The sequence below is a fragment of the Dermacentor variabilis genome, chromosome 10, assembly GCF_050947875.1.
Source record: "Dermacentor variabilis isolate Ectoservices chromosome 10, ASM5094787v1, whole genome shotgun sequence".
In the NCBI taxonomy this organism is placed as follows: domain Eukaryota; kingdom Metazoa; phylum Arthropoda; class Arachnida; order Ixodida; family Ixodidae; genus Dermacentor; species Dermacentor variabilis.
In genome coordinates this window covers 90,176,581-90,192,604 of record NC_134577.1, presented here as the reverse complement: position 1 = coordinate 90,192,604, position 16,024 = coordinate 90,176,581, and the positions used below count along the sequence as shown (strand labels likewise).

The following is a 16,024-nucleotide window of genomic DNA, read 5'->3' as shown; positions in this document are numbered from 1 at the left end:
ATACGGGATCGCCCCAGTCGGTCAGCCTTCAGTGCCTTCCAACGTCACTAGCGATGTTGTTCACGTCGTCAGGCTCAAGCCCTATGTCCCCCCATTAAGTGAGGCTCTATAACTTGCACCGGGATGGAGCTACTCCGCCGGGAGGGTGATGTTACGGTGGAGAGAAGGAAGAAGTTGAATTGGACTAGAGGAGGACGAAGTGTGGCAGTTGCCTGAACGCCATATACATCTGTTGTAAATATACTATACTTTACACTCGTGGGCCTTCTTTCTTCCTGCAACAATATGCAGAAAAACAAAGCAAGAAAACAAATTTCAGTATCTCCAATCTGCCTCTAGAGTCGGTGAAGGAATATAGGTTTGCCTAGGTCAATTGCTCACAGGGGACCCTGATCATGAGAATGAAATTTACAGAAGAATAAAAATGGGTTGGAGCGCATACTGCAAACATTGTCAGATCGTGAATGGAAGCTTATCGTTATCATTTAAAAGGTGTTACCCTCAAGTGCGTTTTATGAAAATTCTTCGGCTTCCGCCTCAAAATACTCAAGCTGCCACCCCTGTGCATATGTAACCGTACTCGTCGCTCCCCGATGGCAACTTTGTAGTAGCTTCGTTAGATTGGTGCGATCCTCGCATGGAACGTCGCACTTTCCTATGTCATTGCAACTGTCGTTGACAAGCGAACATTCCATCTTGTCCTCAACTTCTCTACTTCTACCAATGTTCCACAAGGGATGCCGCTGGCAGAGCTTTCGCCTTCAGAAAAATGCGTAATTTTCGCTTTCGCCCTTAACGCTAAACCTGCTGCACTACCTTCCGGAACAAGCAGAATGAGGTATTCTTGGGCAAGATTATCTCTGCGGACATGCTACCTTCCCAAGTAGGAGCACTTCGCGTTGTTCTAGCTTCTTGCGTTGATATCTTTGATGTGTAATATTGTCATCTGATCAAAACAAATGTTCTCAAGAGGGCCGCCGTTTTCTTGGGCTCATCATTGCTTTCCAGCACTTTGTCATCAAGTTCGCGGACATTTCACGGCCACTCATGCATATCTTCGAAAGCATTTGTGCCCTTTTCTATAGATACATAAAAAGCGGATGCCTTTGCAGCACTGATTTTTGTTTGCACTATCATCCCGCCAGTGTTGGCTTATTTTGACACAACACTCCGCTCTGCTATCGCTGCGAAGAAGCCAGCCACGTATACCGCGGATGCCCATACCGCAACTTCGGACTTCGAGGGTTCGCCGCGAACGCGCCGCGCCCACAGCAAGGTGAACGGCCCCGTGATATCGCCGACTACATCGCCGCAACACAGTGGAGACCCCGACATCCTTCACGTTCGCCATCGCTACCTGTCGCCGCAGCGCCGACAATACACTGGCCCAGCCCGGGGCCGGTCCGTAATCCCATAACCGGAAAACTAAAAGCAGCAACCGATGGAGGTGCGGTTTATGTTCGTCGAAATGCTGAAGATCCTCCGCCACCAACGACGACTGTTCAACATCATATTCGACGACGTAGCGACGACACGCCACCATCAAGATGAAGCCTCGAAGACAAGACTGCGCCACCTTCAGAAGACCCGACGACGAGGCGTAAGAACAACGAGACAATGCGACGCAACCGTGATCTGATGCCATGACCTAACCATAACTCAAGGCAAAGAACTGCCGACCTCGATGTACTTCTCGACGGCAACACAGTCACCGCTTTAGTGGACACAGGATCCGACTACTCCGTCATGAGTGTATCCTTCGCCGCCGAGGACACCAAATCTGGACCGCTGGAGAACACCTGATTACGCCGGCTGGAATCTGCACGGCAAGAGTTACATGCATAACCAGACTTACCCTGCGACCTTTGTTATCTTGCCACAATGTTCACGGGACATAATCCTCTACATAGACTTTCTAAGTCAACACGACGCAGTCATTGATTTAAGACCCAAGTTGTTAACACTGTCCACAAGCCAAGCGATTCCACTTAATAGGAGTCTGAGTTGCCGTGCCACGAACGCGCTGTAAGATCAAGTCACTATTCCACCTCGCACCAGCATAGTGATTTTCGTCGGAACAGAAGACATGGAAGACGTAGAAAGCATCGTTGAGGGTGACCAGCAACAGCTGCTCGACTGTGAAATCCGCGTCGCAAGGGGAATCATGGAATTGCGCAAAGGAAACGCGCAGGCAATTGTGAATAACTTCAGTCACGAATTTAAGCATCTGAATAAGGGCACGAAGATTGCATGCATAGAAAAAGTTACGGCTGTCAGCGATGCCTTTCTCCTCTAGGATTCTACCGGAGCTATAACGACGGTACGTGTTCTAGAACCTGTTTTCGATATTAATCCGAGTCTTCGAAGGAATACGTAAGCACCGCTCAAAAGTTGCATCAAGCAATACAAGGACTACGTTTCGTCGTCATCGAGGATTCGACAAACACCAGTCGCTAATCATCGCATATTAACCTAAAAAACGCGCTTACCACTCTTTCAGATCCCTTACCGAGTTTCGACGCGTGAACATGAAGCTATAAAGCAACAAGTCAGATTCAGATTCAGATTCAGATTCAGATTTATTCGTTCCAAAAAAAGAAGTAATTACATGAGAAATATACAGACGAGGGTCCCAAAGTGAAAGAACTGTAGTGGGACCCTCGGTTAATAATAACAACATTGATGGTGATATCAATAGTCAGCAAATTAGCGTAATGCTGATTTTTGGACCCTCTCCTGCATGGTATACTACCTGTATCTTCCTTTTCGTAACGAATAAATAATTCTTGAATAAACAAAAAATAACACTGAAAATTGGCAAAAACTATCCCTGTACATGAATAATGCAGCAAAAGTAATTAGTCTAAATGACGGCCCATTTAGCTTACTAGTGTCGTGTGCTAACTTCTTGAAAATACCGTACCGCAACTTATCGCCGCTTTTCTGCAAAGTGAGAGCATCATGGCACCATATGAACATGGCTTCCGCAGGCATCTTTCGACTGCTCCTCTACTACTGGAGCTTACACACAACCTATCTTTTAGTATCGCTCAACAGAGGCACACACATCTTCCTATTCAATTTATTCGAAGCTGTTGATCGGCCATTACACGAAAAGCTTATGAAAGAAATTGAAGTCAAAGTAGGAACAGGCCCGATTGTTGACTGGACTCGCGACTACCTAACTAACCATACTTAATTTGTGGAAGTGAACGGGCAGATTTCTTTGATAGGCCACGTAGCAACGGAGATTCACCAAAAAAGCGTTTTCGGTCTAGCTTTATTTTAAACTATTATTATTATCGCGCCAACAACAATCACTGGAAGTGTTGGACTATTTGCATGTGATTGCATGTTTTACCGAGTTGTAAACCCACATGATGACCACAGAACATAACCAATGACTTAAATACAGTACTCAACTGCATGATGTGCCGATTAACATTAGGACTTTACAGTTTCATGAATCGCTAGAAACAAGATGTATCAATCCATTTTGTAGACGGTTATTCACGTATCACTCTAACGAGTTCAAGGGCACCTTGGGTAAAGAATAACGCAGGACCTCAGATGGAAATCCCGTATTAACAACGTAAGATCCAGCGCACTGAAACGCCTTTTCTTTCTTTGAGATACATCCGACTAGCAGGACCCTGTGGCGACGCACTCCGCGCATATTTCTGCGCACCCTCCGTCTTCTTATTATCTGGCCCGGCATAACACAGCTGCACGCTGGACTGCATGGTCGATAAAACATAGCGCCACCGCCACGTCACCCGAGGTATGCGTCACCGACGGTGGCTATAAAAAACAGGCTCCCTGGCTGAGAATGACCGCCTTCTACCTTCCGCTACTGTGACTAACGTAGCGTTGGTATGGCCGTCCGCTGCCATAGTTAGTCGAATAAAGAAGCGTTACGTTGTTATGTTGGGAGTCGTCCTTCGGCAGACACGACATCCCACAACCCTATAAAATATTCGAGCTTGCAAAACTTTCGCCAAGTCAATACCCAAATGTTGGGCCCCTACACTAACCAACTAAATCATAAACTAGAAGGTATAGAAAGGAAAGCTCGCGCTCAGGTCCTTATGTAATAAATATAAACTAACAGACTCGGCCAGTGAACTGCTTACGAAAGCTGCTGTAATCCTAAACCTACCAAACTGAGCTATACTATCCCAGGCTAAGCTTGTACGTGTTTCAGTTTCAGCGAAACAAAGTAAACGTTGATGCCTTTAAATACAACTCCATAACCGAAACACGTCGAACATGATATAAACACACACAATTACTCATTATTCCAATGTCAAGAAGAAAGCTAAACAAGTTGAGCGAGTCCACATCGGCTCGTTAGATACATTTCTTACTTCTATAAAAAATAGCACTTGCCTTATAGCTTGGATTTGCTTCCATTTTTGTCACTGATCTCTTTATGCTTGCATTTTTTTTCAAACTTGCTGTCTATTTATGTACGTTATTAGTAATGCCATTAATACCATTATTGTTAATACCGCGTCTATAAACACCGTTGTTGCATGCAATATTACATACCTCATTACCTACCCAATTTTGCTGTTTCTTCTTTTTGTCGATATTATGGTTTCATCGTCTGTTTGCTTTTATATGACTGACAAAATCGAGCCCCTGGGTTCCCCTTCCTCGTTTCAAACATCACTTACAGCGCATACATAGACAAGGGACCAAAAGAACCAAAAGACAAGGGACCTTCTCTCGTTTATTCATTGCAAGGGTCTCGAATCTGGCAGCCTTGATTTGATTAGGTAGCGTGCGAGGGTTTATGAACAGCGTGCCCGTTCTCCTAAGATGACGTGTTACGTGACGTCATCGGGTAAAGAAAAAAAGGATGTTCCACATCCGCCAGCCTTGCCTCTGAGTTTCGCTGGCTAATACACCTAGGGCTAGATCTAGTAAAACAAGTACCCATGCTAGTGCACGATTTCATGGCCGTCGCCGTAGCAAGCACGCGTGATGCGTAGGTTGTGGGTTCGGTCCCACCGTCGACACGTTATCTTTTCGTTTGCTTTCATTTCCCATTCCCCCCTTTATTATTTTCATTTCAATTTCAACTACACCTAATTTACCCGATGCTTTCGTTGGCTTCATTGTCTGCTGGCTTTTACATGGCCATGATTAACAAAATCTAGCTTCATGGTTCCCCCTCCTCTCTCGATAATACAGTAGTTCAAAAATACATTTGTTCTGTATATGCCAGTTGTTTCTGCGAAGACTAAAACAAAATAAAAGTCGCAGTTACGCGTTAACACAATGAGGACGCGTCAACACAACATAAGAAAGTCCTGGCGTTAGATGTTTTTGAAAAGACTTTCTTCAAGGCGTATCTGGACGCAGAACAGTTGAATTCTTAAGACTGACTTCGCGTAAAAGTGTTACGCGAAGCAGAAATCTACAGCACACGCGTCATCGATTGTAGGCGCATGCAATGCGGCATTGTTAAGTACACTCTTTGCCGACTTCATTGCATCACCATCCTACTAGCGAGCAGCAGCAGCAGCAGCTGCATGAGCAAATTTTAAGTTGGCCCCATATTTTTCTCTCGCACTCTTTTTTTTCTTGCCTAGACTGACGTCATTTCACGACCGTAATTTCTACTTTTATCACGCCATTTTGTTTCCTGCCATCCTGGATTGCGCACGTTTTCCCTCGGCTCCTCTCTGTAACTCCAATAGACAATCGGTCATCTGCCCTGCGCATTGTGTGGCTCGCCTAGCTTTATTTCGTCATCGCAGTTGTTCCAGCGAATGTACATTTTTCCAGACTGAAATTAAATACTTTATGCCCGTTAGCAAAGATGCCGAAAACGATTGTCAACGCGATATCACGTTAAAAACAGCTATTTCTGCACAATGCTCAGTTGCACAATGAGGAAAATAAAATCGTCGATTTGAGCACTGCAAGAGGTCATGTGGACGGTGAAACCTACGAAATTCTTTGATAAATTTGGAAAATAACTCGAACTACAAAGTAGAGCAGCTGCATTAATTATTAGGGCACCGCATCCTCGTTTTATCTTGTGTCACTTTTTGCAACTTTACGCTTCTTTTCGTGAAACTTCAGGAGCTTTTTCGACAGTGCTGTAACCTCTGTGCTATTCTGTGCCATTTCTTATAACTGTGAAGTTTAATGCAGTGTTTGCTTTTGCGTACACAACATTAAGGGGCGCGTCGAACTCGATCAATCCTTCCTTTCTACACTGCAAAAATATTTCCTTAAGAGAAAAGACATTTTCTGGCAGGTGTCTTGCCAGAAAATTTCTGTGCAGCTCACTTTTCTATTTTTCCCTTTTCTGTTATTGAAAAAGTTCATTCTGCTTTACAGTAATAGAAATTTTGTGTTTGAAAATAGTTATCTGTTTTGTATTACAGAAACAGTTCTGCTTTCTGTTTTAAAGATTTCTGTTATTTTAATGATTTTTTCTGTTTTATTAAAGACCATTTCTATCGTGATGAATAATTGGTTAACCAGGACTGTCGCTCAAGCCAACGCTTTGAAAGGGCATTTTTCTTCTTTATGCAGTTGCCGCTCTCACGAAGAGAACTTTCTTTCGTTGGCTGCAGCCGATATTCCTTGTTCGACCACTGTTTATCACTTTTAGACACCATTTTCATGTGAACTTCTGTCACATTTGCGTTTTTGGTGGGGGACTCCGCGTTAATTTTGATCACCAGGGGATCTTTAACGTGCCCCTAACGCACGGGACATGGGCGTTTTTGCTTTTTGACCCCATCAAAATGCGGCCACCGCAGCGGGATTCGATCCCACCACCTCGTTCTTAGCAGCGTAACACCATAGCCGCTTAGCCACCATGGTGGGTGTCTAGGCCAAGGAATCAGATATTTCATCGAGCCATACGTGACAAAGAGCAGGTGGCAGTGCTAACACTGTGGTAAATAATGCTACAAACAAGAGCCAGGCTACAGTTTCTTTTGTACCATGTAGAAAAGTGTTTTATTTAAGAGAAGAAAAACTGATGGCTAAATAACCCACATGGAAACAAAAAGCCACCGCGAAATTATTGCTACAGTGCAAGAGAACCAGCTCACATATCAAACCATAATGGTGCTGAAGAAAAGCTCAAATTGTCCTCGGCATTACGTAGTTGAAGGCTTTTGCTTTAAAACTGTATTGTGAAGACACCTGATTATGGAGACAACTTCAACTTTTTGTACAAGGCCACGCTGCTTGCTTGGGCGCTCGACCTTCGTTCCTCGCTCAGGGATACATGCTGCGACTGGCCTGAAAAATAAAAGTGGTGCATTAATATACGTACATATGGCAGTAGTATGCTTGTACAGAGCACAGTGAAGTGCTTTAGCATAAGACTTTTTGGGGGAAGAATGGTCAACGAAGTCTATGAGTGTGTGCGTATCTGAGTACCGTGTGGGAGGCCACTTTCAAATAATTTTTACACCATCCAGACGACTATTTCGTTTCAGGTAACTGCAGAATATTAGAAGGTGGCCAGTCAGTGGCGCCGTATGCTCTTTGAAACGAACAGGACTCACCATGAGAAAAAATGTACACGCCCCCCCCCCCCACGCACACGCATACAACGCGCGCACACACAGCAAACATACACACAACACATACACACAACACAGACGCAACCGCATGTTGGTGGGCACTGTTTGTTTCAAAAATGTAGAAGCCTATACAGAACAATGCACTGAAAAGCTTCATTTTATTATTGCCAATATGCACAACTAGAGGATGTGTGGACCTTAGGTTGATTGAGGCGTCTGTGGTATTCTTTCTTGAGTACAGTTAAGCATACAAAATGAGACACATTCAGAATGACTATTAGTTCATTTTAAAGGCACACCAGTCAATGAAGACAAATAAAAAAAAATATCCCAGGTTGGGCTCCAACGGTTCAGCTACAAGCGTAATTACCACATTCCCACTATCTTGGTTGTCTTGTTGGTTTTGTTTTCATGCGTGTCACTTATTCATGACAATATTAACATTCCGCATGTGCAACTATGATTGAAACAGTTTTTTCAACCTTGCAACTAGTTAGAATGTGACATTAAAAACAAATATGCACATTCTCTCATGACTTCCTATTTTATAACTCTTCTAAAGTAATCTTACTATTCACTTTTGGGAACATGACAAAGTTACGAAATTGAGGATGATCAATGGAGAAGTGACGCAATGACTTCATTACTTCGTGCTCTTAATTTCGAAATTTGTACGTATGCTTCAAATAGAACACTTATAAAGTTATTCAGTGAACTGTTTTAATTAGCAACCTGAACATTGCACTATGTCGCTCAAGGAAAGCCCACTTCTTCATATAATCCATATCAATAGGCCGAATTGTGCTATATGCTCCATGCGCTCTCTTTACTTTGCGAACTAAAAAACATTACCGCCCGTGCACCCTGTACAGAGGGTGAACCAGCAAAGCTGAAATGTGCGGCCCCGGTTCCGACGGTTTATTAAAGTCCTTCTCAATAATTGGTTACGTCTTTGGGTTTCTTAGTGAGGTTACGCGCACGTTCGGCTTGGGTTTATCAGATTGTTTATTTGAAATGTCACACATTGCGCTTCGCATGATCACCACCATGGAGGGGTGGAATGATCGACTCCTTGCGTTAGTCCGGAGGATTCATCAGTCTTTCCGAATTATGTTATGCATTTGTGTTTCGTAATGCGTTGATCATAGCGTTTATGACTCAGTAACGTACTGTAGTTACCAAGTGGCACACCGGGGCCGCACATTTCCTTTAGGACATGGAACATATTTTTGAACCCGAAGTGAGAGAGAGACTGCTGCGCGCGCTCTGCTGCGAGAGTGAAACGACGTCACTATCGGCGTAGACAATGGCACGCCGCCCCTCTGCTGCGAGGTTATTACGTCATCATGACCTTGCCTTAACCCCGTCCTCCTTTATGTTCCTTCCCTGCAGTAATACGTAGATAAATGTATGTTTTAAATGCGTGAGCATTCCTATGTCTACCCTACGAGAAATTTGTCCGTCACGTAAGACGAATGCAATGGCTCATACCCCCTAAACAATGGCTCATACCCCCGCCGTAGGGCTTCTGTGGCCGGACCACGAGTGTTTCGCCTAGGCGTATGCAGCTTCGCTATAAAAAATTTGCAGTGTTGCCCGAAACGGGAAACATCGATTGCGATAGCAAATTTGCAGACAGCTAAAAGAAGTAAGGATAGTATAGTTTTATCGGCAGTATAAACTTGTAAACATTCGCTTACTAATTGAATGAACAAGCATGGTGTCCGCACGCACACGCAAACATGAACACATCACACTCAACGAGCGTGGACACTCGCTGTCAGAACGCTAGTGTGAGCAAGCGCGGTAGCAGCAGCTAGCGAAGTGACCTTCGCGAACTCTATCGCTTCAACGCTAGAGCGGCGAGAACACAGCGTGCACAAAGGTTAGAGCCTTCTGCAGATCCCTTTCAACATACGGCGCGCGCGGCTGTGCAAAGTACGCACTTGTTGGTGGAGTCGAAGTCGCCTTCCTCCCGCCTGCACTGCCTCCCTGCTTTCCTCCCTATTCGACATGCGAGATTGAGCCGCGATCGTCAGTTCCCCTTGAACCCGGTAGACTCTGTACATATTGCAGACGGCTGGCTTCAGAAGCGACAATTAAAGCAGGCGGTAAGGCACCAAGGCAACCAGTATGTAAGCTTTCGCAAGTATATAACGAACAACCTCATAAAGAAACAAAAAAGAATGAAAGTGTCCAACTCAGTAGATCAGATAGAATTCGCGGAACAGTCAATATTGGTAAACAAAGTAAGGGATATTCAAAATTATAACGTCAGAAAGACTGAAGAAGCGGTAACAAAATGGACTCCTTAAGGGAACAGTGAGAAGAAAACTTGGCAGAGGACAAGCCAAGACGTGTGCGCAGAAAGATCAGCAAGGTAATATCATAAGCAATTTCGATGACATAGTAAAACCAGCAGAATAGTTCTATACTGAACTGTACAGTACCCAGAGCAGCCACAGAACCTCCATTCCAAATAGTAATGAACAGGGTACATAGATCCCTTCTATAACTGTCGATGAAGTTAGAAGGGCCTTGCAAGACATGAACTGGGGAAAAGCGGCATGAGATGGAATAACAGTCGGTTTAATCAAAGATGGATGAGATCTCATGCTTGAAAAACTACTGACCTTTATACGAACTGTCTATCGATTTCAAGGGTTCCAGAGAACTGGAAGAATGCCAGCATTATACTAATCCGCAAAAAGGGAAACGTTAAGGAATTGAAAAAGTAAAGGTCCATTAGCTTCCCGTATTGTGTAAAATGTTCACCAAAGTAACTTCCAATTGAATAAAGGAAACATGCTAGCAAGAGAACAGGCAGGCTTCAGGAAGGGATACTCTACAAAAGATCACATCCGTGTCATCGATTGGATAACTGAGAAATATTCAGAGTAGAATCAACCTCTCTATATGCGTGGCTTTCATAGATTATAAAGAGTCATTTGATTCAGTTGAAATACCAACAGTCATAGAGACATTACGTAATCAAGAAGTACAGGAGGCATATGTGAATATCTTGGAAAATATCTACAAATATTCCACAGCTACTTGATTCTCCACAAGAAAAGTAGAATGACACCTATAAAGAAAGTGGTCAGGCAAGGAGACACGATCTCTCGAATGCTATTTACTGCATGCTTGGTAGAAATATTCAAGCTATTAAACTGGGAAGGCTTAGGAGTAAGGATCAACGGCGAAGATGTCAGCTGCCTTCTGTTTGCAGATGACATTGTCCTGTTCAGCAACACTGGGGACAAACCGCAACAAATGATTGAAAAGCTTAACAGAGAAAGTGTAAGAGTAGGCTTGAAGATTAATATAAAGAAGACAAAGATAATGCTCAATCGCCTGCCAAGGGAACAAGAGTTCAGGATCACCAGTCAGCCTCTAGAGTCTATGGAGTACGTTTATCTAGGTCAATTGCTCGCAGGGAACCCTGATCATGAGAAGGAATGTTAAACAAGAATAAAAATAGGCTGGTGCACACAGCAGACATCGCCAGATCCTAACTGGAAGCTTACCACCCTCAGTGAAAAGAAAAGTGTGTATCAATGCTTTTTACCGGTGCTAACATATGGTGCAGAAACTTCGAGGTTTACAATGAAGCTCGAGAACAAGTTAAGGACCGCGCAAATAGCGATGGAACGAAGAATGTTAGGTGTAACGTTAAACGAAAGGAAGAAAGCGGTGTGGATCAGAGAGCAAACGCGTATAGCCGATATTCTGATTGAAATTATTAGTAAAAAAATGCAGGGGGCAGGCCATGTAATGCGTAGGATAGATAACCGGTGGACCATTAGAGTTACAGAATGGGTGCCGAGACAACGGAAGCGCAGTCGAAGACGGCAGAAAACTAGGTGGGGTTATAAAATTAGGAAAGCCGTAGCTGTAAGCTGGAGTTGGTTGGCGCAGGACAGGGGTAATTGGAGATCGCAGGGAGAGGCCTTCGTCCTGCAGTGGACATAAAATAGGCTGATGATGATGATGATGAGTGACAATAGCTTTGTGTTTACTGTGATATACACTGTTACAACCTTGAATAGAATCTTGGCCGAGTTGAATCTATATATGACCGTTGTTGCTTAGTGTGTGTGTGTGCAAACTTTTATTGTAAAGAGGTCCAGAGCCTCAACTTCTTAAGCCAAGGCGGGCCGCTCCCACGTTGGCACTGTCAGGCCAAGCCTTTCAGCGACATCATGGGCCCTCTGGACTGCCCTTAGTTGGTTTTGGAACAATGGGCTTTGGATCCTTTTCTCCCACTGTGTCCATTCTTCAACGAGGTTGGGAAGAGTCGCAAGACACCCCGCCAACGTATGTCTGATTCCAATGATACCATTACAATCATTGCACTCCATCTTAATCTCCCTCTCTGGATATATTTTATTAATGCTATACGGTGTGGGCTATGCACCCGTTTGCAATAAGCGCAGTGAGACTGCCTGAGCCCTGTTCAGTTTTGAAAGTGGCAATGGGAATTGTCTGCGTCCTAAATGGTAATGTTTGGTAACGTCATTGTATTGTTACGAGGAGTTGCGGAGGAATGGTTTTATTTACAGGAGAATTGGACGATGATGGTAGCGTGATCGTAGCGCAGCCCGGCCTCTCAAACTTCTCGTTCTCTTCGCCTTCTCTTCTTTTCTCTTGTCCGTGCCTTTCGTATCTGTTACATTTCCGCGCAAGCAGACGAAGGCCGTGGGGCGAGTCAGGATGCACAAGCAGGGTAGAAAGGCTTCAGGCGAGCAATATGAGTCAGCTGAGTTCTGCTTGATCGCCGCCATTGCACAGAAAGCGAGCTATGACGTAAGTGAGTTCGCTCAGGCGGTCCACAACTACAAGTGGGCCTGAATATTGTGACAAGAAATTTTGGCACAATCCACGCTTGCGTTGCGGTGTCCAAAGAAGGACCAAGTCACCTTTTTCCAATGATACTTGTACGTGACGGTCGTCATATCGCTCTTTCGAACGACTTTGTGGGACCAGAGTACGAAGACGAGCTATTCGACGGGCTTCTTCGGCGAGACACAAAGTCTTCGATACAGAATCGCCACTGTGCAGAACGAAGGGTAAGAAAATGTCGAGAGGGCTTCGCGGTAACCTTGTATGCAGGAGATAAAATGGGCTATAGTTCGTGGTTTCGTGCTTCGCCGTGTTGTACGCATAGGTGATGAAAGGCAGCACGTCGTCCCAGTTCTTATGATTGGAGGAGACGTACATGGCAAGCATGTTAGTCAGCGTGCTGTTTGTCCTTTCAACGAGGCCATTGGTCTGTGGATGATACGGCGTGGAATGACGAAACTGTGAAGTGCACAAACGAAGCAACTCTTCAATGGCATCAGCCGTGAACTGGCGACCACGGTCGCTGATAATGACACGTGGTGGGCCATGAAGAAGGACCACGGAACGGAGCAGGAACACCGCCACGCAAGCAGCAGTGGAAGACGGTATGGCTGCAGTTTCTGCATACCGTGTAAGGTGGTCTACGCAGACAATTATCCAGCGGTTCTTGTTGTTGGGTAACGGGAATGGACCCAAAAGGTCAATGCCTACTTGCTCGAACGGCGTACTGGGCGGTGTCAATGGCCGAAGGGGACCCGGGGCTGCGGTGGTCGGTCGCTTGTGACGTTGGCACGTTTCACAACTCGCGACATAGCGCTTGGTTGTTTCGTACATCTTGGGCCAGTAAAAGCGCTCCTGCGTGCGGTGCCGCGTTCGTACGAAGCCGAAATGGCCGGATGTCACATCGTCATGCATGGCGCGTAGAACGTCGGAACGGAGACTCTCGGGGACAACCAGCAGAAAACGCGCTCCATGCCCGGAGTAATTAGTTTTGTACAGCAATTTATCACGGACAGTAAAGCGAGCGCTGCCTTTAGAAGTACGGGCGGCGACAAAAAGCGGATCAAGGGTAACATCATCCCGTTGTTCTCGCTCAAAGTCTGCCGCGTCAGGGAACGTAGGAGTAACAGCAGCGAGACAGTCGTCAAAATTCTCAGCATCGCAGTCGGTAGTCGTAAGAGGAATCCGAGAGAGGCAGTCTGCGTCAGCGTGACAACGGCCACTCTTGTACGATACCACAAAGTCGTATTCCTGGAGGCGCAGTGCCCAACGTGCGAGGCGACCAGAGGGATCACGCAAACCGACCAGCCAGCATAAAGAATGATGGTCGGTGATAATCTTGAATGGTCTACCGTAGAGATAACATCGAAACTTTTGTACGGAGAAAACGGCTGCCAGGCATTCCTGTTCCGTGACCGTATAATTGCGTTCAGATTTGCTCAGACAACGGCTGGCATATGCGACAACATGTTCGGCGCCACTGGGACGTTGTACAAGCACCGCTCCTATCCCGATTCCACTAGCATCAGTGTGAACTTCAGTTGGGCAAGATGGATCGAAGTGACGCAAGAGGGGTGCTGACGTTAGTATAAACTTCAGTTGAGAGAATGATGCGTCACAGTCTGGTGTCCAATTGAAGGATGCATTTTGTCGCAAAATACTTGTCAACGGATAAACGATGTCGGCAAACCGGGGAACAAAACGACGAAAATACGAACATAGGCCAATGAATGAGCGGAGTTCTCGTGCTGACTGCGGTGGCTTGAAGGAGCTCACTGCTTCAATCTTACGAGGATCGGGTCTGACGCCATCCTTGTCGACTAAGTGTCCCAGGACCAGTGTTTGACGTTCGCCGAACCGACACTTTTTTGAGTTTAGGACCAGTCCAGCTTTCTCAATGCAGTCGAGAACGACGCTGAGGCGTTCGTTATGTTCTTCAAACGTGCGGCCAAAGATTACAACATCATCTAGGTAACAAATGCATATCTCCCACTTTAGACCACGTAGTACTGTGTCCATGAATCTTTCAAAGGTGGCAGGAGCATTGCAAAGGCCAAAAGGCATAACATTAAATTTGAATAGGCCATCTGGAGTCACGAAAGCGGTCTTTTCCTTGTCGGCAGGGTCCATAGGTATTTGCCAATACCCCGATCGCAAATCAAGTGTTGAGAAGTAAGAAGCAGCGTGTAAGCAATCAATGACGTCATCTATTCGCGGTAGTGGATAGACATTCTTCTTCATCACTGCGTTTAGATGTCTGTAATCCACGCATAATCTCCAGGAGCCATCTTTTTTTCGGACCAGGATTACTGGGGCTGCCCATGGACTAGATGATTCTTGAATGACACCTTTGTTCATCATCTCCTTGACTTGCTCGGCAATAACTTTGCGTTCGGGCGATGACACTCGGTAGGGCTTCTGGCGGATGGGGTGTGCTGAGCCGGTATCTATTCTGTGACGAGCGCGGGACGACGGTAAATGAAGGGGTGCATCTCCATGCGTGAAGTCAAATACAGCCATATGCCTGGCAAGGACTTGTACCAGTGCTTGCCGTTCCGATGTACCGAGACCCTTGCTGATCATGTCAAGCATTAGCTCTTCAGAATGGCGATTATCGCAAGGAGAGCAAGCTGTAGAGACGTCCGTAGTTAGTGCCGCTATTGAGCTACATGCGGCTTCATCGAAAAGAGCGATTTTCATACCGCGAGGAAGGACAACCGGCGTGGCGGAACAGTTCAGCGCCCACAATGTGGCGACTCCTTTCGTCATGCACACGAGAGAGCAGGGCACAAGTATATCTTTTTTAGCACAGTTTATTCGGAGAGGTCTAACTACAAGGTCAACACAATCAGCATCAACAGTAGTTGCCGAAACAGGAACGGGCGTCAGGCACCACGATGGTGCAATCACTTCATCAAGAACACTGAGTGTGTCTGCGTCCCTGTCTTCACCACCCGAGCTTTGTTCAGAATGTGCTGATATTAATAACTTGTTCAATGATATTTCGCCACAACCACAGTCCACGGAAGCGCCGCACTGTTCACGAAAATCGATACCAAGAATAACATCGTGCGAACAACGAGAAAGAACAAGGAATTCCGACACAAACACTTTCCCAGCCAACGAAACACTCACAGCACAAACACCATGGGGATGAAGCCACTCACCGCCTACTCCACGAAAGGTAGTACCGTCGTTCCAAGAAAACATAACTTTGTGGCCTAGACGGTTTTTGAAAGCGAGGCTCATCACAGACACAGTCGCCCCAGTATCCACTAACGCCATGGTCGGTATTCCATCAATCGAGACATTCACTTTGTTTTTGTACATCACAACAGGCAGAGGTATTTCTTGCAAAGACCGTCCGGCGACCACACCTCCATTGGCCGCGGATGCTAGTTTCCCGGCGGCGGTGAGGAAGAACGGCACCGAGGGGACGGAGAGCGACGGAGACGGCTATTTGGTGGCGTCAGACTCCGGTCAGATGCTGGCGAATCGCTGCGTCTTGTCTCGTGTGAGAAGTGATCCCTTGGAAGCAAATCGGTCGTCCGCAGGTCATATGAAGTACGGGTTCTGGGTGGCGAGAACATCGATGGTGTCCTACGTGATTGACGGGCTTG

At 45.8% G+C, this 16,024-nt stretch overlaps 1 long non-coding RNA gene across 1 annotated transcript in view; it reads right to left on the bottom strand.

Moving 5' to 3' along the window:
- Nucleotides 1-6,959: 6,959 nt before the first annotated feature.
- LOC142559652 (uncharacterized) overlaps nucleotides 6,960-16,024 on the bottom strand; it is a 30,132-nt gene continuing 21,067 nt past the window's right edge. Inside the window, exon 2 of the long non-coding RNA XR_012823187.1 lies at nucleotides 6,960-7,275. This is a non-coding gene — a long non-coding RNA (uncharacterized LOC142559652). The remainder of the gene's footprint in view (nucleotides 7,276-16,024) is intronic.